The following is a 24177-nucleotide window of genomic DNA, read 5'->3' as shown; positions in this document are numbered from 1 at the left end:
GCCAAATTACTTGTAAACATGGCTGTAGCCTCCAGCATCTGTGTGCTGAGGGCTTTTCAAGCCAAGAGCCCAGAGCCTTCAGACAGCAGAGCAGCCCTTCAGGTTTTGGAGCAGGAGGTGACTTGTGCCACTGCCCAGGTCAGAATGGCCGTGTGAACTGTCACACTATTCGTCTTTGTAAGCACTGTTTCCCTTCTTCCAAAGACCTAATTCTGATCTGGGTTTCAAGAGTCCCGTGCCAACAGAAGTCCCGATTTACATCTATGTTCAAGACCTGAAAATCCACTTTTTACCATATGTTCTGTCGAGTGAGAAGAGCAGTTGACTGGCACTTTTATTACTACATACTCCATGCCTTGATGAATAAATTCAACATAGCTGTCATTCATGGGACAGCATGATAGCAAAACACAGTGGAGTTTCTCCATCATCATTCTTACTGAAAGAGAAAACAGGGATGGAAAGCAAAAAACTTCAGTTTTGCAGAATGCCATTTTCAGTTCACTCCAGAATGTCATTACTATATAATAAATGTGAGCTGGCAAGCATCTGCTTCTTAGCAGAAAAGTGAAGTATTTTGTTGGGGCTGGGGATAGTTTAATATCTGTGATAAATCACCTGTAGGAGGTAGGGAAGAAGGAAAAAATTGTTATAGATCTCATGCAGAGAAGCAGTATTGGCTGAGCCTGCTTAGAATTCAGAGCAGAATGTCTGCATTCATATTAACACCAGGAGCTTTGAGAGATCACACCTCAGTAGCCAAATTTGGTTCCACATCATAGGAATTTAACCATCTAAAAATTAAGCTAAATTTCATAACTATTGTGAAACTTCAATCCCCTCTTTCTTTCCTTTTTTTTTTCTTCTTTTGAGAAGAAAAAAATACAACGAATTCACCTTCTGCTAAAGGGATCACATGAACATCTATGGATCAAAGAACATGGGTCAACATGAAGAAGAGACTAGGAGCTAAACAGAGGCAACTGTGGCAACAATTCAAATCAATAGAATAGCTTTTGACAACCTGAACTGGAAAAAGGCAGCTTGTGCCAGCACAGGAGAGATAGTCTGCTTTGCCATACTTTTAGATTATATAATAAGAGAGCATAAATAGAAAGACAAGCAGAGGTAACCGCAGACCTGGAATAAATATGAGATCAATGAACCATTCCACACTAAAAAGATCTCACCCAAATGACCTTGGCACATTAAAAGCCAGCAAAGTCTATGCTTTGTGCTAATCTGTAATAAAAATAACTACAAAGAGCTGAATGTGATCTGGGAACAAAACTGTCCTTTACCTTATGTTTATGTCCTTTACCTATGCTTAGTATCCAGATTACAGACCCAGTGTGACCTTCGTACTGCAGAGTCCTGACTCCTGAATGCGAGAGCAAGTAAATGGTGAGGACACGCCAAAATAAGCTATGCCTTACTATGCCTTCCAGCTTCATAGTGCTCTGGTTTCTACCTCACAAAAGCAAACAAGAAACCAGAAACTGAACTCTGTTGAATCCCTTACTGAGGATCAACTGTCAAGAGACATCACAAGCCTTAGATATTTTCACAGCCTGATCTAGTTCCAGTTCTCTCTGGAGAAGAAAAGCATGTGGTCCCATTTTATATTTGAAGAAGAGGTAAATCTCCACTACAGGGCCAAAAGCATATGAATAAACTTAGCTGGTAGGATATATACTTTTTTTTTTTTAAAGAAAATGAATATGAAGGAGTCTGTGGACATAAATTAATTTCCTTGGATATTGTGCAACTCCATCCAGCTTAGACAGCTTTTAGGTCATAGTTTCCAATTTATGAAAAATCCCCTTAAGGTTTCCCCAAGAATTCTTTGAGTACTTCCACTTACGAAAAAATTCTATATTTCAGAGAAACAAATGCAAGTCTAATAAAGTTACAGGCATACTAAAGAATCTCATTTGGTTGTTCTTAAAATCAACAAGAAGACATTATCATAGAATCATAGAATCCCAGGTTGGAAGGGACCTCAAGGATCATCTGATCCAACCTTTCTAGGCAAGAATTTGCACAGTCTAGATGAGATGGCCCAGCACCATGTCCAGCTGAGTCTTAAACGTGTTCAGCGTAGCGGAGTCAACCACTTCCCTGGGGAGATTATTCCAATGATCGACTGTTCTCATTGTGAAAAATTTTCCTCTCGTGTCCAATCAGAATCTCCCTGGGAGTAACTTGTATGCACTATCCCTAGTCTTTTCCATGTGACTGCTTGTAAAAACGGAGTCTCCATCTTCTTTGTAGCTTCCCTTTAAGTACTGGTACATGGTGATGAGATCACCCCTAAGCCTCCTTTCCTCAAGGCTGAACAAGCCCAGCTCTCTCAGCCTATCCTCATACGGCAGGCTGCCCAGACCCTTGGTCATCTTGGTGGCCCTTCTCTGGACCCCCTCCAGCCTGTCCACACCTTTTTTGTATAACGGGGACCAGAACTGTACACAGTATTCCAGGTGTGGCCTGACAAGTGCCAAGTAGAGTGGGATAAATTGTCAGCAGCAGATACTTCATGCCAGTTGTCATATAGAAACCCTGGTTGAGATTCCTCTGGGCTAGATACTGTAACGCTTTCATTTTAGGCGCTTGTCCCTCAGAATAGGATGCAAAATCCAGAGCTGGAGCTCCTGAAGGAGGGTGGGGAGGCCCTTTCCACTGCAGCCTGGTCCAAACTTACTGTGTCAGAGCTGGCCTTGAGCACCAGCAGCCAAATCCCTGAGGAGGGTGGGGGGAGAGGCTGCTGAGCCCTTTGGTGTGCTCAGTGCCATGACACCCCTCTGTGGATCCAAGCTCCTGAGCTGCCCAAGAGAAGCATTCCATGAGTTTGGTTTCCTCTCCTGAGTTTTATCTGCTCTTCTGACAAATGCCTCCTTATACTCACAGAGCCAAGGCTAGCCCAGGGCTTAGCATACTCAGCTGGGAAAATGGGAAACCCAAGCATTAGTAAGACCTCTTCTGGATCTCAGGAGATTCAAACCTATGTTCCCTGGGAATATGTGAGTAAACTATCAGGTGAATAGGTTGTTGCTGGAGACTATCTGACCATCCTGATTAAACTGACTCCTCATTCAGTGATGACTGCAGGATTTATTGAACAAGAAAGCAAAAGCCCATATAGATGCTTTAGTCAATAGGATAATGCTTAGACAATTTTGTTATAATAAAGGAAATCCTGGGGCTCTGGTATGTGTTTATGTGGAGAATTGTTTGTTTTTTCTTATTCTTTTTAAACCTGTAACTAATGTAAAATGCATATACAGTTCGTGGTAACTAGGACTGAATTCCAGCCTCCCTTTCACTGCATACTGTTTTTTCTTTTTTCCAATTATTATTTCCTGTATGGTACACAAGCTTAAAAAAAACAAGCCATTTTTTTTTTACCTGTCAGACTGACAATGGAAACAACACTCTGAATGTGCACAGTCCTACTGAATTGATGTGCATCAGTAGTCTCAGTGCTGAAGTCAAATTATGACTGAAGTTAGAGATTGGTACTTAGGGGAGCATTCGGGACTGGGATTTGCTATTTTATCTAGTACCCAGGTATCTGCCTCTCTGCAACCTCCTGAAAATATATTTTCTTTGTTGAAGAAAAGCCCTTTCAATAGAGGAAGCATGCTAACAAATAAGACTGGGAAAGTCACTGATGTTACTCTATTCCTGTGCAGTTAGTTTGATGATAAAAGCTAACAGGAATGACCTGTTTGTACATAAATTTTGCTGATGGCCAGAAGCAAAGCCTACAACCCCTTTCTGCACGTTTAACCTCTTGGGTGTCAGATTCTTCTGCAGATCTAATCTTCCTGATAAAGTGGATTCTTATTAAAGGAGGAAGGAAGCAATTGGGAATTTCCTGATTATGCAGAAAAGCAGGTATGTGATTCTTCCCTGGACTTTGAGCTATTTTACAGGAAAAAGGAGATTGCTGCTCATCTTCTTCAGCAAGAACTGAGGACTCAGGTGGGTGCCCAGGCACCTGATTCCCAGCACGCTTTCAAAAGGACCTTTGAAAGTCAGAACGAGCCCATGAGAATATGTGCAGATTTTTCACATTTTAGGGTGCCAAGTAGTGGTGCAGATTACTGCAGGTGTGCCCATTTAGGAGGTTTGTCCTGCAGCTTGATTGCGCCTGTCAGGGTCTATAATCATATGTGTACAGGCTCTTTATCTCTTCACTAGCTGTGGGTAACCAAGATATCTTCAGAATGCTCAGCTGAGCTCTGGAAAGGCCTCTGATGCACCGGGGGTGGGCTCCACACAGCAGTCTGGGTCCTGGCCCCAACTGTCCAGCCCGAGGACACCATCAAAATTGTGCTCTGGCTTTCTTCAGCCTTGGTTTCCAGACTCCCTTCCCATTGAAATGGGGAATGTGGGCGGGGGCAAAAGGCAGCCCAGGCAGAGGAGGAGGAAGCCAAGCAGGGAGCAGCAGCAGAGGCAGCCCGAGGCCAGAGGAGGAGGAGGGCAGGAGGGGCTGCAGGCCCGCAGCAGGGATCCCCTGCAGCCCTGCAGAGCCCCCGCTGGAGCAGAGCCCCAGCCTGCAGCCCGGGGAGGGCCCCAGGCCGCAGCAGGGGGATCTTTCCTGCAGGACCTGCGGCCGTGGAGAGCCCAGGCGGGAGCAGGTTGTCCCTGAAGGACTGCAGCCCTGGGAAGGGCCTGTGCTGGAGCAGGGAGAGGTGTGAGGAGGGAGGAGCGGTCGAGAGGGGCTGGGATGGACTGACCGCAACCCCCATCCCCACCCCTGCGCCCCTTGGGGGAAGAGGAGTTGGGAGTGACGGGGTGAAGGCGGGACTGGCGAAAAGGGGGAAGAAAGGTGTTGTTTTAATGTTTGTCTTTATGTATTTTTTATTTTAATTGGCAATAAATTATTTTTCCCCCAAGTCAAGTCTGTTTTGCCTGCAATGGTAATTGGCAAGTGATCTCACTGTCTTCATCTTGATCTATGAGCTTTTTTATCCTAATTTCTCTCATCAAGTTGAATGGGGGAGTGAGCAGCTGGGGGGGTGTTTGGCTGTTATCCAGGGCTAACCCACCACAGCACTGAGGGAAGCAAGGGAAGGGCCAGTCCTACTCTGTCCTTACATGCAGCTGGCATGTGGCCAGGACATTAATCTGGGCTGAAGCGATCAGAAATACAAGTTGCCTCCACACTTTTAAAATCCTTCAATAACAGAGATACAGTTCAAACTGGCTGTGGAAAATAATGAACAGCCTTTTTCACATTCACTTTGAGAAGTTTCCTGATGAATACCCTTCATACAGGTGCTCTTTTGTCAGGGCATGCTCCTCCAAATTCCCTCTATTCCCATGGCTAGCAGGGTGTTTCATTTTTTATACCAGATCTTCATCCAGAAGATACCAAACAAATGCTGAAAAAGCTGTGTCAGGAACATCATGGAGTTCCTCCTGCCTGCAGCTTCTTGTGGGATTTGAGAGCCCTGGGGGATCTTGCTCCATGTTTTCAAGGCCCAGGCCACCAGATGCAGTGGTTTCTGTGTCATGTTTTGGAATTAAATAGGAAATTGTCTGAAGGACAGAAGACATGGAGACATTTCTAAGCTAAGAAACAAGCCAATAAACTTCACTGGTGCCTTTGGAAATGAATCTACGAGGGCCTTTCAAGCTTACATCATATGTTTTATTAATGGCTGTGCATTTCAAAAGCTGTTATTTCTCCTCAGTAGTTTCCTAATGTGCTCTCCACTGCACTTCCCGTAGTTCTCAAATGCATTTTGCCTTTTGGGCATCTTGGGCAGAATATTCCATTAAGGGCTGGCAACTTGGAGCACTCCCAGGATGGCATCGCTCTTGCCCACGCCTGGCATATTGCTTAGCAACGCCGAGGAACATTTATTGCACATCCTGCTATTTATGTTTCATGCTTCACATGTTGACTTTCTCTCCTGCCTCCAAGTTCCTCTGATGGAGTTGCTGTGTGTTGGGTGCTCCAACAGTGAAGGACAAACACAAGCCCCCATTCTGTCCCTACAAACTAAGCAGGCAAATGATTTCACCTGCTGTGACAAGCCTGCCAGCTTTTCCTACTTGTTGTTATGGAAAGTTATAGCACCTGATTAATATCAGATATTGTTAAAGTAATGCTATATTCACAGATACAGGAATTGCAGTAAGGATGCTCCCAACCTTTAACGCTGATAATGATTCACCTAAAGTGTTTTTTAACACAGTAAGGCATTACATTTTGTACAAGGTCCTGCCTTCATTGCCCTGTTGGCCCACTCCAAAAGATCTCCTTGCCCTTTGATGTCCCTCTGTGTTATTGGTACAGCTGTACCTCCACACTGGTATTCCCCATATGCCCTTCTTTCAAAGAGCACAGCTGACTGGGAAAGACTGGGAATGACTGGGCAGCAGGAGGCACAAGTGGGTAAAGGTGACCAAGAACACCAACTCCACCTGGCAACAGCTGGCTAGGATTTTTTTAATATTTTTGCTCTTCCTGCTTTTCTACTTCCAGAGTGTACACCAACAGAAAGCCCAGACTGGCACCATAATGTGCTACACTACATGCAGCAGCTGTAGTACTCATAAAAATAATAAGGTGTAGGATCTTCTGTCTGAGGGGCTTCACATTTTAAATATGTGACTCTGTTTACGGTTGTTTAGAGAGGAGCTCAACAGCTTGATATAGGTTCAGAATAGAAATTTACCCTGCTACCCCCAGATGAATGTTTTTCAAGGAGAAAGGAGAAAGGAAATTCTCTTTAATATCCAGCTGAATTTCTTCACAGTGAAAGAAAATGTCTAGCAAAGAGCAAAATCTTTATATATTGAATATAAATAAGATGTGGAAACATAGGGGGAAAATATCAATGATAGCTCTCTGAAATGTGATGGGCTAGATTCACAGAGGTGTGTGAGAACCTTTTTTTGCTCTCATTTCATTTAGCATCTCTCAGATTTCACTTTGGGATTTGAGGCTTCAGTCTGATTTTAAAGAACTATTTCTGGAAGCAGCTCAGCTATGTTCTGGGAACCAATGCCACTAACTGAACATGAAAAATAAACTATGACCGTATACCTGATGCACTATTTCCATTTTTCTTATGCATTTGACTGGAAATCAGATGAGAAAGAGCATCTTATGAAATATTTTACGTTAATTTAAGATAGCCGTCTGTAGAATAAATATACAATATTGGACACTGTGACTTCAACCCAAAGAATCAATTTGAACACTGATGTAAGTGGAAATTATTTCTTTATGTAGTCAAATACCACATTTCTGGGGAAGAATGGAATACTTTGTAAGAGAAGAAATAAGCACATTAGTTTAGAAGGAGGATATTAAGTACAATTGGAAATATAGACAATTTCAGATTAAAATCATATAAATTACACTCATATAAAAATGGGTCAGTTACTGCCATTACAAAATAAATGAAAGCACAACTGTGGCAAAAAATCTATTATGAGATTCGGGAAGCTCAATTTCTCACAGTGTTAAGTGCTGTGAATCAGAGTATATGCACACAAGGTATTTCAGCTTGTCTACAGAAATTGCAGTGAAATTAGACATTTTGTCAATGCTTCTTTCTAAGTTTTCAAGGCATATCTAACTGAAATGGCTTCAGGATGCAGATAAGGTTTTTAATTGTTTGGGTGATGTCTTGAAAGAATGAACACAGATTTTAAAGCTAACAGTGGTTCACTAAGAGAAGGATAAGTGCAAGGGAGAAATTGCCACATGCATCTACCTGCTCACTACTAAATACTGTAAGCCATACAGCAAGCCTCCTCAAAAAAAAATCTAAACCAACAGTAACATCGTACTCAGGACATGAAATAAATGCGGGGAAAACAATGTGGACATATGTATCTGTTAACAACGTCAGTGTTTTTCCTTCTGCCACTGTGTGCAGGTAGGAATGAGCGGACCAGAGAGGATGATTGTGTTCAAAACCCATTCACTCGGAGAAAGTGGGAGCTCACTCACTCTCATGCAAAGCAGAGGTGGGGATCAACACCAAGTGCTGCAATATGGGCTTGGGAGAAGGCAAGACTCCCTATTTATAGCCCCATGAGTGATGATGGCTCACACCCTTCTGCTCTGTTTTGTCAATGTGCTACCTACTGGTGGGATGGGAAGGTCCAAGCAGCTGTTTGAGCAACACCATCTCCAGTGTAAGGTATTTCTTCCCGAGTAAGGGATTGTGTCCAGCAGCTTTCCACTGAGATACAGCTGCCTTTGTGCATGACCCATGGCAAAGCTTTAACGGAGACTCAGGATGAATAATCCATACACTAAAACGTACTGTCAAGCAGGTTGCGTAGTTCCCTACGTAATTACAAGAGGAGCTACCTGACTACTCAAACTTGTTGGGACTACTACCTCCTTTGGAAACTAAAGCCTTTGCTCTCAGTTGTACTTTGATGTGGGAGTATCAGTCTTGAAATCACAGTCATCATTCACACCACATGGGGAACAAGTGTACATTCTGGCTTTTTTACTTTAACAACTGAGCCAGAAGTCCCACAGTAGTCAGAGAGTTCATAAATGCTACAAACTGATCACAAAGTGGCAGCCATACACCAGCTGTGACCAGGAGCAGTTCTCATCAAGAAAAGATGGTAAGAACGGAAGGACATATTCCAAATTCCTGGCGGGAGCTCACTGAGCCTGAAAAGCTCAGCCTTGATCTGTCATCACACCATCTTTCAGGACAGAAGTTTTCCAAGGCCAAAGGCATCCAAAGACAGATAACCCATAGAGTTCAAATTTCAAATACAACTTGGGCTGCTGGAGACTACCACTGATGGCAAAACCCATGTGCTCTCAGTAAAGTTAGTGTGCAAGGATTTTAAGTCAAGTGGGGGCCATTGGTAGTCAGAAAATCCAGGTCAAGGTGGTACAAGGCTTCAGGAAACCTTATGAACATTATGGAACCTTCAGGTATCCCAGCCAAATATTTTAAAGAAGCTGATAACCACTTGCTGGTGCAGAAACGTTCTTTCTTTCAGGAGACTGAAGAAAGTGCAGATTGTTTTTAAGAGATTCACTGCCTTTTTTTTTTCCGGGAGAATTCCAAATATCTGCTGACACCCTCAGGCAGAAAAGGCAAATTTTCTTTTAGATTAAAAAGAGTGTGCTTCTCCCTCTCTAAAAAAAAAAAACCAAACAAACCAAAAAACCAAAAACCTTCATCCAAAGTAACTCAGGAGGAGGAATTTGCTCATTTTATCCAACTCAGCTGCAAAAACATCCAAAAGTAGCTCATCTGTAATATCCTGTGCTCAGGGCTGTGGATAACAGGTCACAGTTCCTGTTCTGAGGAACCTATAACAGAAGTTTGAAATATTATTTATTTGCTTCTTTATCCTTGGTTTTTCAGTTTTTCCTCTCCCTACAACACCTTCTCTTACTAGACGGTAAATACTCTCAAGGTGAGAAGAGCTTAGGAGGCCCAGAGCATGCTTGGGAAATGCTGAAAGCCAGGCAGTAGGTGCTGTCTTCTCCAGGAGCAAGAGAAAACCAAGCAGTAAAGAGGCAGAATGGCTCCATGTTCAAACAGTAGTGATAGGGCTGCTCTGTTCCTGTAATTCTGGTCCTGGCCCTGGGCACCATAATGGTCTGACTATATCATGGTAATGACAGCCAGAGTCCTATCCTCAGCCTCCTGCTACTTAAATCATTCTTTCTAAAGTTCCAGCTGTGTGAGATTAGGTGAGAATTTAAGTACCTGTTTAAAAATAAGTTTCTTCATTTGTAAAATTAAAAAGAAAAAAAAAGGGGGGGGGAAGAAAAGCTATTTATTCCAGTCTCATTATCTTAAATTGGTTTTCTCCTTCTTGGGTGAGAAATTTTGCACTTCTGAGGCTCGTTTGAACCTTCAGCATCCTCATTTCCATGTTCTTCACTGCTAAAAGGAAACAGGGGCATTCCTCAGTTCTGATACAGCTTTCCTAGGCCATGCCATTTTCAGTTTTGCTGTGATCCTGTACGCAACAGGCATTAATCCAATAATCCACAATTACTGGAGCTAGGGTCATACCCTCTCATGTTACCACCGCTGAAGACAATTTGAAAAGGTCTTTTTTTATGAAAACATAACCCAGAGTAACCACCTTTTCTATCCCTATTTAACATATATGCCTTAACACTTGCTCTGGTTTGGAATTTTACTCCAAGAGTAGCATCTTGCTCAGAGGAGTAAGTGCCAAGTTGCCATGTGCAAATACCTACCATTGACTTGCGAATGGCATAATGCAGTACAGCAAATGCAGACTTCAACAGCAAAGGACACGCAGGAGGTGATAAGAGGATTGTTACAGGACAGCAGGAAAAAGACCATCTTTTCTTCTGGAAGAGAAATGATTTGTTAGAAGGGAAGAAAAAGTGAAATGTGAGCTCAGAAGGACCAAGGAAGGGCTTCTGCAATGGAGGTAAGCCACCGTAGGCCAGATAGGAGCAGCCAGAGGGCAATTACAGTACAGAACTGACAAACAGAGTATGAATGAGTTTCTACAGATTGAAAACTTGAAATCAGTCAATGCTCCTTGATCTTCACAGCTTCTCCTTCAGGTTTCCAAAGGTTTTTTGTGGGTTTTTGTTGTTTGTGTTTTTTTTTTTTTTTTTCAAAATGAAAACTAGATTTTAACAGACATCCTCTCATGATCAATCTTCTTTTCCTTTCTTGCCCATGCAAACCCTCCTCTTCCCCACCTGTAAGAAACAATTCAGAGAGAAGTCATCACAGGCGTCAATGTCCAGCCTCAGCACCTTTACCTTGTACATCAGAGGACACAGGAAGACAATACAAAACAGAAGGAGAAACCTCAGATGCTTGAGGGAATTTTTTAGTGGACTGAGTTGCTTTGCTTAATGGAGTTACTCACCTGGGCTTAGCCCGTGGCACTTCCTCATGGCACACTGCCTTTTAGGGGAGAGGTGCCCTGAACTAGCTCAGTTGCCTGAACTAGTGCAGCTGCTTCATGTGTTCCTTGTTATCAGGTCTGAGACAGATTTATCCCAAATGCATGAGTCAGGACCCCTCTGCTGAGCTGAGATGTGCATCAAGTCCTTTGTCAGAAGGGCAGCTACAACAAAGATGATTGAGACTTCGTCTGAACATAAGAGGTGAGAAACACTTCAGGAGGAAGAAAATCTGAATCTGCAGTGTGAATGGGAAGAGGGGTACAACTGGGAGGACCAGGATCATGGGCATCATTAAGTATCTGCATGAAGTCCAAATGCAATCTTAGTGGATTTTCCCCATTGCCAATGAAGTATTCAAAGTCAAGGATGGCCAGGACAGTTATGTCCCTGCAGCTATGACTGATGTGAGCCATTCGACTAGACAGCAAGAACTTTCTTGAAGTGAACAGATAGATCTGACAGCAACTATTGGAGGAGGAAACAAGACTGAAAGATTAGGTCCAAGCTACAATTAGGGGCATCATTTTGTATTGGTCTGAAGAACTCTGCAGTGGTACAAAAATCAGGCTATTCTTCTGCAGTTGGTAGTCAAATATGGGATCAGTGGGAGAAGAAAAAAAATGAGAGCATTGTAAGGGAAAGCCCTGAAGGAAGGTGCAACAGTGCAAAGAATTGCTTGACAACATCCAAGAAATAAATGAACTACAAAACACTAGCAGGGTTATCTGGAGGGCTCATTTGCACAGAATTACTTTTTAAAACTTGTGCTCCTTTTAGCCAAAGCATGTCTCTGACTCTCTTTAGTTCAAGAAGAAGAGTGGGGTGGTGAGGGAAGGAATCTAGCAGAGAAAGAGAAAAGCAAGAGTAAGAGCAAAGCTGAAAAGTCAAACCAAAATCCAAAATGCAGGTTGAAAGGTTAATGAATGCAAATAACTCAACTGGGGTGCTGCATATTGAAAACCAGCAATCATGTTGAACAAGGGAATAATCTAGAAAGGACAAAAGAGAAACCTACTGGGCCATGGTAAAGGCACAATTAAACTCGTTGATTTAAGTTCAATGCTTTTTCATGGAGATACATCCAGTGCAAATGTGGTCCAAATTTGGAAAATATGATTTTCCACATTTTTCTTTTTCTAATGAAAACATTTCTGCTGTTCTCATTTTTGTATAAACAGCTGTTTATACAAATATCGCTAGTTTTATATAGCCAGTTTTAATCCATTAGCTTCCCTCTAAGTACTCCCAAAGCTAAAGGTGAAAACAGCAATGCTCTACAAAGTGCCGTTCCCAATTACCGCAGCTCAAGGGTTAAGGGTGTGAATGGACACAGAATAAAACAGCAGCGTTCATGGACTGATTCATGAATGGACACCAGCAGAAGTGAAAGCCTATAAACCAGCCTTATAAATGAGTACAGGAAAAGACAGTGAGAAGTTTGTTGTATTTGAACAGCTTGGTCAGCAGGTCTGTGCACAACTATTCTGCATTGCAGAGTGAGAACTTCGCAGCAGGAAAATGTTTGAATTTATGCTAAACGTGGCAGCCAGGTATGTTGTACCTGAATGTAAGTATCTGGCAGTGGCTTTCTGTGACGCACATGAGCTGCATTCAGTTTCTAAGTGAAGTTTCATTTGTTCTAACCTATAAACCATAAAGAGAAGGGGTTGACAGAAGCGTGTAAGGGAGTTGTAGCCTTCCCCATTAGCAGCACCTGGGGCACACGCTCTGCACTGCGTTATGGAGACGATGCACCGCTATGGAGCTAAGCCCTCCTCCTTCCCAGCTCCTGGTTAAAATACTTTGGATGCTTCCAGCCTGAGAAATTGCCTCTGTACTTCTCTTAGACATTGCAGTATAACATTCAAGGAGACTATTTTTTTTTTTTCTTTAGCAATCATGCTAAAAGCACTTAAACATAGGTCAAGATAAGGTAAACAGTACAACTCCATCACTGAATGTTTCTATTAAATAAGGATAATTTTCTCAGTAACAGTTATACAGTAGCCCAAAAATCTTTCTTTTCACTGCTTCTTTCATTCTGGTTTTTTATCAGTATTAAAAAATCCCAAACAAATAAATAATAACCCCCCCTCCCCATTTCTGATATAACTGGAGATTCCTGATCCTAAATAGGATCAGGGTTTTTGTTTCTTTGCCCCATACAGTCTGGTTGCTCCTTAACTGTGGATCATGCTCTGTCATGGAAGAAGCAGCTTTTAACAGCTTTTAAACTGAAGGAAGCTTCTCGGGTGAGTATTTTTAGTCTGAAACAACCTGGACCCCAGTAAAGTTGTTGGGCCTGAGGGAGATGAGATGGGATGTGTTTTGGTGCAAGAGGCAATTGGAGACCTCGTTAAAGCCTCTGGGAGACGGAGACTGCCAGGGCTCACATGTCTTGTAAGAGGTCTGGGTTTTATCAGACTACGTGCTGTGGACCTGCCATTTTGATTTGTGATTTGTAGCGACGGTTTTGCCCTGGGATTTTCTTTTTAAGAGAAAGGCAAATAAAACACAGAAAAACAAGCTCCAGTCTGAGGCTGGTAAACAGACCCATAAATGTGCACATTGCTTCCAAAGCAAGGTGGTTGAGGCAAAAAATATTGGGATCATTGAAAACAGATTAGAGGTGGCCCTAGGGGAAGTGGAGTACAAGGGCTGGACAAACCTTGATGGGCTGAGGGACCTTAACTCATTCCCAGAACGACTATACAGTTTCCTCCTAATAAGCCATTAAGTTACACTGCTGAAATTATGTGGTTTCAAGGTCTGAAAGGGGCTATTAGTCTTTTCTCAGTAAACCCAGGAGTAAGTAGATAGACTCAAAGACACGTGCTTGAAAAAAGTGTTACTTAACACATTACACAGAGCACCTTTAAAGAGTTTACTCTTTAAAATGGAGAGAAGACAGTAGAATCGCTGTTCACATAAGCAAGAAAAACAGCACAATGTGCAAAGTCTCCAAGAGTAAACAGCAAAACAAGCATTTTTTAGTTTATTCTTTCTTGTATAACTCCCACACCAGTAAAACAACCCTGAAAATGAATCAGCAGTATTACCTCCCAGCATCAGCTATCTACTCCCTTAGCAAGGGACTGCTGCAGGGAGGAGGCTCTCCTTTCTCCTGTATAGTTAAGAAGCGTGTCTCTTTTCCTTCCTTTTATACAGAACATACTGCTCTCTGTCCTTACCAGGAGGGGGAAAAAAACCAACCAACCAAACAAAAAACAAAAAACCCCAACCAACCAACCAAAAAAACGCCTCAAAAGCCCTAATGAAGTCAGAATTTAATTCTCTAATAACAAATGAGTGTAGCAGAGACCGTTAAGAGAAGAGGCTGGGGGATGTGTGCAGAGAAGAAGTCCCTAAGTGCTAAGCTAACAATTCCATAGAGCCTTTTTATGCAAGTTCTGGAAAGAAGCTTTATTAAATGATTTACTCTTACTTTAGACACAGCACTTACTTACCTTAGCAGGATCTGCCGGGAAGCTGTCTGCAGCCTGCTTCTAAAAACACAGCCTTGTGTCAAAGCAGAAGTGCAGGAAGAAGAGCTGAATAGACCCAGAGACTCAGTTCTGTCTCGGCATTTTGAGATGGTTTATTTTGTTCAGAATGGGCTTTCAGCAGCAGATGCAGTTAGAGTGAACACTGTACTGGGTCTAAGTGTGTGAGCAGGACATTGTCAGCTCTGGCTGCAGCACTGCTGGCAGCAATGTGAAGAACTGTATGAGTGGGAACAGCAAGTGGGGAGCTGTGCCTGGCTGACGATATGCTGCGGACCTGCTACTTTTTGTCCAGATCTTGCGATATCTCCAGTATCGCCTTAAATATAAATACTGCTGCAATTACCATCCTGCTTTGCTACTCTGGGTCTGCCAATTCTTCTCACATCCTCCTTCCCCAGAGCAAATCCCAGTTTATCCTCCTAATCTTCAAAGGGCTCCAGTTACTTCTGCCCCACCTGTCCTTCTTATCAGTTAGCAGCTAGGTTGGCTCCTTCCTTTGCTTTTTAGGTGGCTGTGTTGTTGATTTAAATCCTTCTCCTTGCCCCAAGTTCCTTTCTGCCACCTTTCTTGTGTGAGATGAATATAATTTTAAAAGTTTTAAGCCTGTCAACTTGTCTGCACCTCAGCCTCATGTCAAAACCTACTTTGGCTTAAAGCAGCAGCTGCCATGAGAAACCAGCTGAGCTGCTGGTGCATTGCCACCAAACCTGTTGACTGGGAATTAAGAGCACAGCCAGTTCGGGTTAATGTTTTCCATTACTCTCCTTATCCTAGACCTTTCCACTACTGCTTGTAATTAATTTCCTTCTCCTGTTATAATTTCTCTGAAAACTGAGGCAACTTCTTGGTGCCTGGAGCTAAAGTCCACTGTGTGGTGGGATCAGACCTGGCCAACAGTCAGTCTGCATGGCATGCAAGGGAAGGAAGGGAAAGGATTTTTATGTTTAGGGCTGTTAGTGGAAAGTTGTGGACTCTGCCACTGAACAACTTAACAGTTCTTAGCTGTCACATCCTAGCGGTCTACAGGCGAGGGGACGGCAGCCTTTATCCTACCAGGTATCACAGAATTTTGAAGATGGATATACTAACATATTAGCACGTTTGTAGCCTAGCCGTGTGGAGGCGGTGTTTGCTGTTTGCCTCACAGCTTGATCCTCCACAGCCTCTCTGCTGTAGAGCTTGCCTGAAAACAAAAGGCAGCTTATTCAGTTTTCCCATTTAAGAAACTCTTCTTTGAAGAGATGCAAAGAGGCTTTCACAGCTGTTAAAAAAGCAATGCTGGGATACTTATTATACCTTCCTTCTAAATTATCTCTGGGTTGCAGAAGGGCTGGAGTATTTCTACAAGATTATGGTGTGTTGCATCTGCCTGGGAAACTACGATTTTATAGGTTCCTTGTGAACTGTACTTTAAAATATCAAAGACCTCACACTTGCCTCCCTTACTGTTCTTACAACCTCAGCTTGCTATTTCTTAATCTTCCCCCTAGCTACCACCCACCTCCCTGCCTGCTGTTCTCAAACTGGTCTTTGTTAATAGGGGCAGAGGATGAGCAGAGCCTGCGGAGGCAGGGGCTGAATGAGATCACTCCTGTGGCACTTCGGTGCTGTGTCGGTCTCAGGCTGAGGGGAAGGAAGAGCTCTGTGGATGGTCTGCAATGACCTGCTCCGCACCCTTTGGTACCCGATGCACAGGGGCTGTGGACCTGCAGGGCACAGATAAGCCCTACATGCCAGTCTGAGGCAGGGCAGTTTGTGACAGTGAGTGTTCCTGAAGAGCAGCCAGCAAGAACAACCGCTCCCTTTCTCAGAGGCATGGATGGCCACGCTGAGAGTTCCTCCTCACCAGTGCTGCCTGGCTGCCCACCCTGGCCACAAGCACTGTTCGGGTCTATCATCAGAAACGATCACATTGTGCACCAGATGGAGGTACCTGACATGGTGCTCCTCACACAGTCCCCTTCCCTTGTCTGCCTCTTCTGCTAAGCTCACCTCAAGCAGTGAGGGAGAGGAGGATCCAGGAGACCTGAGGTGAAGGACAGCTGTGGAAATGGCAGCTCCCTGGGGCTAAGGGGAGCTAAGGACTCAGGGAAACTGGGAGGTTTGTGCTTCCGTAAGGATAAGGTCATGAGATGGCCTCAGAAAGGCGACCAAGGGAAGAGTTAGGGTAGGTAATAGGTGATCTTAAGAAATTTTGTACTGTGGTGCTGTTTGATTGAGGACTAATTCCCAACTTTGTTGACAAACACACAGATCCTTCTCATTTCCAACACCCTCCAGAGTGCCCACCCTAGCCGGAGTGCACGGTTCCGTCTATTGGGGCAGATGCCTCTTTGGGCGGTAGTCAGATGGGAAGGGGAGAAACCGCATTTCTGCCAGACAATAAGACAGTACCAGTGTAAAGATCTCCCCAGCTCTGTACAACAGCCTGAACCTCTTGTAATCTGTTTATTATTCCCTGCTTTTTTTTGAGAATTCCAATGTAATCTTTATGTATCTCCATTTTCCATATAGAAAGCATGAATAATTATTTCTTCTTTCCTTCCTTCCTTATGAAGATTGACTTGTTAAAGTCTAAGTTGCTGGAGTCTTCAGTACTGCAGTCATATAGATATTAAAAAACAGACAGACAGATCAATCATATGTGTTTGGGTTACTATGGATTTTACTTTGCCTTTCAGCTATCAATGATGCCATTGACTACAAGTGCATTAACAACCTTTAGAAAATCTCACTGGTCTCCATGATACCAAATTTTGTCCCATTCTTTTGCCACCATCTCAGAATCTGAGTGGTGGCAAAAGAAAGGAGGATAACAAAGAGCTGGGTTTCATTAGAGATCCAAGTTTAGAGACATTTTAGAGATGGGACAGCATCTACTATTGCTAGAAAGGTCCATCTTTCCTGCCCAACACTAACGTCTCTATATAAATGTCAGCATCTCCCTCAGCAACAGGCACCCAGTCTACATTTTCAGGCTCTAGAACAGGCACTAGGCAGCAACAGGTTTGCTATCTTTCCTGCTAATGCTAATGTTTCAAATATTTGCGCTGTTCTTCATGTAGGTTTAATATCACTCATTGTGGTAATATTGTTGCTAATGAAATAAAAAGCTGCATGACTCAGAAACCTCCTCTGCAAGGACCTTGAATAACTGTAAAAAGATGCAATTTCTGCGTGTGAAAAAGAGACAGTTCTCCTTTCTAACAAAGGGTGCAAACTGCAGCATCTTGTTGATGCAAGTAACTTAACTCATGAGAGCCATCTCGCTAATGTGAAGCGGACAGCTCATGGAAGGGCATTTGTTCCTATTTTACTTGTTCTCTTTCACACTGTTTGGGAGTTGTTATTGTCTAGTTCTTCAGAATTACATGTTTTAAACTGAAGCTCTAGCACAGCTTTAACTGTGCAAGTCCCAGTTCAGTCTGCTTTTATAATAGTTTTACTGGGGGCTTTCTAGAAGCCCAGCTGGTAGGAGATTCAAAAACAACTCATAAGCTACTGCTCACCAAACCCATTGCCAAGGGTGTGCTCCTTCCCTTCTTTGCCCCCACACCTACCTCTTCAGTTTGAGCTCAATTTCTGGCAGCTGATAAAGTTCGCTCTGGATATTCAGTGATTGCTGCCAAGAGGCAACCGTCATGTAATAACTTCAACATCTGCAGAACTGGGCCATTAGACATTTAATTGATAAATAATGCTGTTGGCTATCAAGGTGCAGACAGCCTTTAAATGAAGGCTGTCCACAACAAAAGGATTGGAATCTGAAAACTGAAGAACATGTTGATTTTTTTGGAGATGTATTTGAAAATACAATTCAGCATGTGCTAAATTAATGATCACAGGCATGATCAGATGGTTGGTACAGGAAAAAGAATCCACACGCCATGTGCCTGTTTCTGCTGTGATGTGTTGGTAATTAGTTTAAATATATCTGTTACATCTGTTGATTTTCTGTTCTACTTTTGAGTAATAATCCAATCTGCATCATTATTTAAAAAATAATTTAGCTCCATACTGTAGCAAAATTTATTATAATGCTGTAAATAAACCAAAATGAAGAGTGCCTAAGTCCCAGGACTGTAACAACATAAACGAACAGGGATGGATAACTCATTTTAACACACACATGAAATATTATTTAAGCTGGCAACCTGCTGAGTTTCTCCATTATATCATAAGCAACCTTTAAGATTATGTAAAAGCTGTAAATATAGCACTGAAGCAATTCATGGTTAAGAGAGGACTGACGGAAGCACTGCCTTTCTTAATTATTCAGCTATCAAATTTAGAGAGGGTTTGTTGATCCAGCAGCAGCAGACTTCTGCCCTCCAGTGTAATTCTCACTTGTGCTGAGCACCCAGTAAAACTGAAGTATGATTTGAAAAAAGGTGAATTTATCATCTTTTCCATGATAAACATAATTTGTTACTCTTTGTCATATCTGATTGCTTTTTTGTTCATAAACACTGAGCTAACGATCGTGTAGAGCCCAGTTGCCCATAGAGACCTTAGATCTGCAGCATTGTCCCTATTTAGGGCAACTCTCGAGCACCTGGTATTGTGTAATCACACACAGACAGGTGCTTTCCTGACCTGGAAACAGCTAAATATACAAGTGATCCTCACTCTTTCATTCGATTCTAGTAGGAGAACTGTGTTTCCGCAGTGCCAAAACACCTCACAGGCTCAGGCTAATTGCAGGCTGGTTTTAGTTAAATCCTTCAGGCCCTAATGTATGATAGTGTCTTCCATTCTCTTTCTGTATGCGTCATATTATCAGAGCTACATCAAAAACTAAAAGCTTGGTAATAAAGAGTCTAACCAGGACCATGCCAAGCCATGGTTCTGTGACCTGACTGTCAGGGATTTGCAGGTTGTGGTATGAAGTGTTGGATTTGATGTTTAAACCTCCAGTATATTGAAACCCAATATCTAAGAGGACTATCTTCCCCCGCATGTCCTCCTGCCAGAGGTGAGAACCTCAGGGGTGCAGATATGAGGCTCCAATGGAAGGAGTCAAAGAGGACACTGCCCTCCCTTGGGGACCAGCTGGCGTCAGAATCTGCTCGCCAGGTGTGTCTCCAATAGTCCCAATATTTTGCCTTTCAACAGCAAATTATGCCTCTCCTTTTTTCTCAGATAGTTAAAATTGGTGGCGTATTCATGACAAGGACCATTTAAGTGGAATGAGGCTGGAGCACAAGGTTAACACCTTAAATGGAACGGGGCCATACATCATGTGTTTGCCATTAGGTTGCTGAGCTGTAGGACGCACTGTAAAAGTATAGCAAAATTCTGGCTGACCTCGGTAGTTCAGGATTTATTCTGTAAAATCAAAATGGATTCAAAATGTTTCATTTTAGAAATTGAAGAACTGTATTAACTCATATCATAATAAAGCCAAGAATTTTCCAAGTAATGAAGAAGGGGAGAAACAAGAGAAACATATTCAGAACACAGGGCAGTAGTGAGGATCAGATATGTTTTAAGAATAATCTTTAAGTTGTCATATCCCTGAGGACTCTTGCAGAATTGGTCTCATGTAACTGAGTGGAAATGCCATCTTTCCTGAAATAGATAGTCTTAAAAAAATATTTGTTTCGAAAAATCGATTTTCTGGGAGGGGGGAAGGAAGTAGAATAGAAATGGACTTTTGCCTTAAACCTCTGTAAACAGCTATACATTAAGAACCGAGTCTAAATATAAAAACAAATCTGCAGAGTTTGTGAGCATGAGTGAATAAAATATTTTTTTTTTACCTTCACAATAATAGACTAGACTTTTCAGTAAGCATGCTTGTAAATTTTACTTCTAAAAGTATGGAAAATTTTATATGAGTTTGATACTACAGGGATTCATGTTTTTATTAATATTTCAGGAGCCAAAACTACTTACTTTCCCAATAGATATCTGATATTCTTGTCTTGGCTGGCTTAAATGAAATATTTCCCTCCAATGTTTAAGAATGTAGATCAGGGGAAGAACTGCTTTTTTGTGGATAGAAAGGAGCTTTCATCTGACTTTTATAAATTTAGGACAAAACCAGCAAGCAATCCAACTTACTGCAGTCTCAACTGCATACTATTTAGATTGTCAGATTCACAGAAAAATAAATGACAAAAGAATTCTCAGGATGCAGTTATGTTGTATGGTTTTCATGTAATTTTCAAAATTTCATGGTGTGGAAGTACCTTATTTGATGGGAAGATGGAACACTAGCTTATTATTTAGGAATGGGTCTAGAATACTTTGATCCTTGGCAAAATTGCATTGTCACTTCTAGGTGTATCACAGATGGATCTAACTGTGTTATTCTCTCAGTTACGGCATCACTGCTTCCCACTGTTTCATGAAAGCAGAAACAATCTACTTAAAATATTCTTCCCTGTCAAAGTTTTAATTTTGTTTCTATGTAAATAATGCCTGTGTGCAGGCACTAGTGCTACTGTCATTAACTGGGAATAAACCTGGAGCTTTCGGCTCTGAAAATACAAATCCAAACAATTTGAGCAAAAGCAGCAATTCTGTCACATTCTATTAAGTAACAGGCTGCTATAGTCCGTGTTACTCATCATAGGGAGGGCAAATCTGCATGCATTAAACACTGTTTATAATACTGAATATGGAGGTGCTAGCAGACAACGTAGAGCCCTCATTTCATCGATTTTCAAGGGTAAGAATCATGCATGGCATGAAGACAGGTTGCACATAGCTTTGCTTGCAAGCACATCTACCTCACTGTTGATTTCTCTGGTTGTGCTACAGCCATTAACTACCATAGCTCTGTTACTCAAAACAAAACAGACTAGAAGTAGCAATTGCAAATGAAATAATTAAAGTCACCTCTCTTTTGCTGAATGTTAATAGGCTAATTGTTCTATGTACATTTACTGAAAGCCTGTGTCTTTTTTGTATATGAAGTAGTAAAAGCTTGCTCAGATACTGCAAATGTGCCTCCAGTGATCCAGCTAAAGACATTACGTGCTGCAGTGAGAAAACCAAAAAAATGCTTTTTTTTTCAAGACTCAGAGTGATGAAATCTCCATTTCAGGGGAAGGCTGTCTTGAAATGCCTGACAAATAACCCATTGCATTGATATTCTGTCAGGGCCTTCCACTGCGGAAGATACAGAGGTAAAACAAATAAATCCCTTCAGTAAGGAGCAAGCCGACGTCAATACTGTACACAATGTTTGCAAGGTCAACTCCATGCTCTCCACAGGCAGGTCTGTTTATAACTGCTGTGTTCAAAACCAAAGCCCGCTGTCGATTCCCATGTGCTGACAGCAGACACTATCACACTGAAGCCAAAATAATAAATTGCATGAAGCATTCTTCAAAGGGAGACCTGTATTCTTCAGGGTTAACTCCAGAGAAGACGAAAGCGATGTCAGCATGGAGGCGAACATTAAAACACATGCTGGAGAAGCTTTGAACATCACTTGGGAGGAGAAGAGTCCAGAAGTCACGCTGCTTTCTCCATCACTCTTCTCTTTCCAAACAATCCCTGTTTCTCTAGTTGTCATTCCTGTTTTCTGTACCTTTCAGTGTATTCTTCCGTGCCTAAACTGGAAGAATCCCTTAGCGTAAGTTTTTAGGATCTCTCTACCCTCTTCTTCTCCTTTCAAGCTATGTGAAGGGGACAAAATTGCAGCAATGTGCTGCCTGAGGATGAGTGGATCCCCTGTCATATGCTAGATAACTGTATCTTACCCACCGAGACATGTTCACTCAGTGAACATACAGATTAAAACGTGTATGGCTCTGTTTAGCTGACCAAACACTCACTCATTACCTTCCCTGTCACCCTGGAGGAGGCCGAATGATGTTCCCATCCTTAGAGGTGTCCATTCCAAGGGAAAGGGACACTGCAACGGGGTGTAGGGTTCCCAATGACTCAAGAAGGCAGCCGATCCTCCTACTAGGACACCAATAAGCAGATTATAGGAATCAGTCTTAAGCCCTGAACCCTCCTGAGCGTATTTTCAAATCAAGGAGAGAATAAATGATTCAGGCAGAGAGCAGATGTTTAGGCTGTGGCTGCTTAGTTTGAAAGAGAGAAAGATGCTTTCCTCTGTTCATGTTGATCAGGTTGAGTTGTTTCATTCTTTTATTTGAGAGAAAATAAAAGCTGTTTGAAATGATACTCCTGACTTGCAGTGGCACCCACTGGTCTGCTGAGGAGTAGTCACGACCAGCCAGCTGCAACCGTTTAACTGGGTAGGGCAAAACGGGCAAAACTACCGATCTCTGCTGTATGGAAGAACTCAGTGTACACCTTGCCAGTCTTCTTGTCTCATTAAATTAAACTAAATTAAATCAAATCACCTCTGAGGTCTAGATGGTAGAAATGTGCACAACAGAGATCTGTCTATGCTTTAAATTCTGCATGAAGTGCAGATAAGAGGAGTGTGCCTTTGCAGCTCAGTTTCATTGATGTGTGAGCTAGTATTCATGTCAGGTTTTCTTTTAAGGATACTTGAATGACTCTATTTTTAGATTTCACTGTGATCTTACTTCATCAGATATTGCATGCATAATGCATCATCAGCAACAAAAAATTTAATCATAGCATAAATCAGCCAAAAGATGCTACAAGAAATCAAAGTCCAAATTGCTTTGCTTGGGGACTTCAGTAAATGGATTCTGCTTTTTAATTCCTAAATTTGGAGAGGCTCTATGGGGGATGCTCCCCAGATGTGTAGCTGACTGGGGAATGTGTGTTGCAAGGCCCCTCAGGTTCAGTCCCAAAACATGAAACATTGTATTTCAATCTGAAAGTACCTTTTACCTTTACAGTTTTTCTTAAGAGAAATTGAGACCAGAATTTGGTCTCTCATCTAAATAATTCAGATAAAGTACAGCTTCTGATTGATGGCAAGAAAACACTTGGTGATCATTCACAAATTCCAAACCAAGGAAGAAAAACCTGCAAAGTAATTTCAGTGCAGTCCCCCATGACCCAGCAAGTAAACCCTTCACAGGCACAGGAGGCTCAAATACTTTCAGTTTCATTTCCAGCTGCAAAGAGTAATTACCTGGAGCTGTGTCCTGTTATTAATGTGTTAAGGAAATAGAATTAAAATCAGACACCTTACAGAACAGCAAAGAGCACTGAAAGGGAATGAACAGACCTCTTTTTCAGCTGGGTAGGCTTTTTACTCATTTTTGCTGGTTTTGTTATGGACAATCCATTTCATCTAGCTCGACAGCTTTAAAAATGGGTCAAATATGTTATTTGTGGGGGTCAGATTTGGGGGTAGGGCGTATTCCTTTTCCTTGCAGGTGACATGGATGTTGACAGCAGCAGCCATTTCAGCTAGACGAGGCTCAACTGTTTGTGCAAGCAGATATCTGCTCCTTGTTTCACCCTCTCTGGGCAGCAGAGGCAGGACCAGCTCATGACATGCTCCGGACAGGGACACCCTGGGCTTGAAAGGAAGCACTTGGGGATTAGGGTAGCTCTTGCTGCCTAAATAGCTGCTGTAGGTTGGATGGATGAGCCAGATCTAGACAGCAGGTCAGCAGCTGGACCTCTCCATCTTAATGGGACAAATGTCGAGCGAAGGTATCATTTAATCTGAGGGACATAACTATGACAGGAGGTATATTTTTTCCTGACTTCAACAACTTTTCTTCACACAGTGTTTTATCTTTCACAGGGAAAAGCTTTCTCCTCCACAATTTCTGCAATCTGGAAGAGCCTTTTGTATTTCTCTGGTTCATGGTTCCATCACATTTTATCTTCAAA

This window comes from Nipponia nippon, unplaced genomic scaffold (genome assembly GCF_047370975.1).
Source record: "Nipponia nippon isolate SJK-2023a ecotype South Korea unplaced genomic scaffold, ASM4737097v1 scaffold_1, whole genome shotgun sequence".
NCBI classification, from domain to species: Eukaryota; Metazoa; Chordata; class Aves; order Pelecaniformes; family Threskiornithidae; genus Nipponia; species Nipponia nippon.
Note: the sequence above shows the minus strand (reverse complement) of the source record.